This window comes from Octopus bimaculoides, chromosome 13 (assembly GCF_001194135.2).
Source record: "Octopus bimaculoides isolate UCB-OBI-ISO-001 chromosome 13, ASM119413v2, whole genome shotgun sequence".
NCBI lineage: Eukaryota > Metazoa > Mollusca > Cephalopoda > Octopoda > Octopodidae > Octopus > Octopus bimaculoides.
The window spans coordinates 17,592,431-17,593,674 of record NC_068993.1 but is presented as its reverse complement, the minus strand read 5'-3'; positions in this window follow the sequence as shown (position 1 = coordinate 17,593,674).

Genomic DNA, 1,244 nt, shown 5'->3' with positions numbered 1-1,244 from the left:
ATATATATATATATATATATATATATATATATATACAATGGTGGGCATGGTTTCGCTAATCCACTAATAGCTAATTAGCGAAGCTAACTTTTTGTTTAGCCGATTAGCGTTTTCATGAACTTTGGAAACCATTAGCGAACCAATTAGCTTCTGCTAAATTTAGTTCTGCTAACTTTAAGTCCACTAACAAAATTCATACGTTTGCTCCTGTCTACTATGAGCATGTCTTGAAAGTCCGTCAGGTGCACTATTGGCTGACTATGTGTGCACGTGACAAGATGTGATTGGTCAACGCAGCAGCAGCTAGCTGAGCAGCATTGTGTAACTCTGCAGTTTTGAGTTGTGTTCACTTACGACGTTGCCACATTACCGACAGTCTTACTGTGTTAGCAACAGCAATGTATGTTATCAGCTTATCAAGTTATCGCTTATTGTTATGGAAAGTGAAGACATTTTTGTTTGGCCTGAGAATGAAGGGCCTATTGAGGAGTTTGCAAAGGCTGTGGGTGAGGCAGAGGATGCTCAGGTTCAAAGCCAGGTGTCTCAGAACCAGTGGCCCCACCTGGAGGACTACTTTGTCCTTATGTCAACGGATAAGAGGAATGTCAAAATCCTGTACTTCTGGTGCATCATGTGCCAGGCCAAGGAGGTCACCATCAAGGGACAAGTGGCAAGCCTCTACAACTTGAAGTCGCATGTCAAGAGGAAACACCCAGTGCATGCCATCCAGTTTGAAGATAGGATCAAGGCCGTCTCCTCCCGCGGGAAAGACAGACAATCTTCTGGCAGCAGGGCCAGTAGCCAGTTGTCACAACCATGTGCAAAGAAAGCATGCTAGCCCAGCATTGGTGTGGCATTTGCCCAAACTGCTGGCACTGGCATCCATCTGTCTATGGTGGACAGGATTGTAGACCTGTTTGTTGACAACATACTACCACTGCATGTAGTGGAGTCCCCCACGTTGGTTGGCCTAATCAAGACACTGAAACCCTGCAAGACGTCGATGTTCCACTGCACTGTGGCAGGATGATCTTGGCCAGCCATAAACAGTTAGAGGAATATCTTACAAGGTATTTAAGAATTAAAATTATACAAAATTATTAAATTACTATTATGACGTACTTCATATTTTCTTAGTTTAATTTAATTTAATTATTTTTTAATAATTATTTTCTTAATTCATGTAATAAAATGTATAATAGCTAATTGAAATAAATGTCAATATATAATATACAGTGTATATG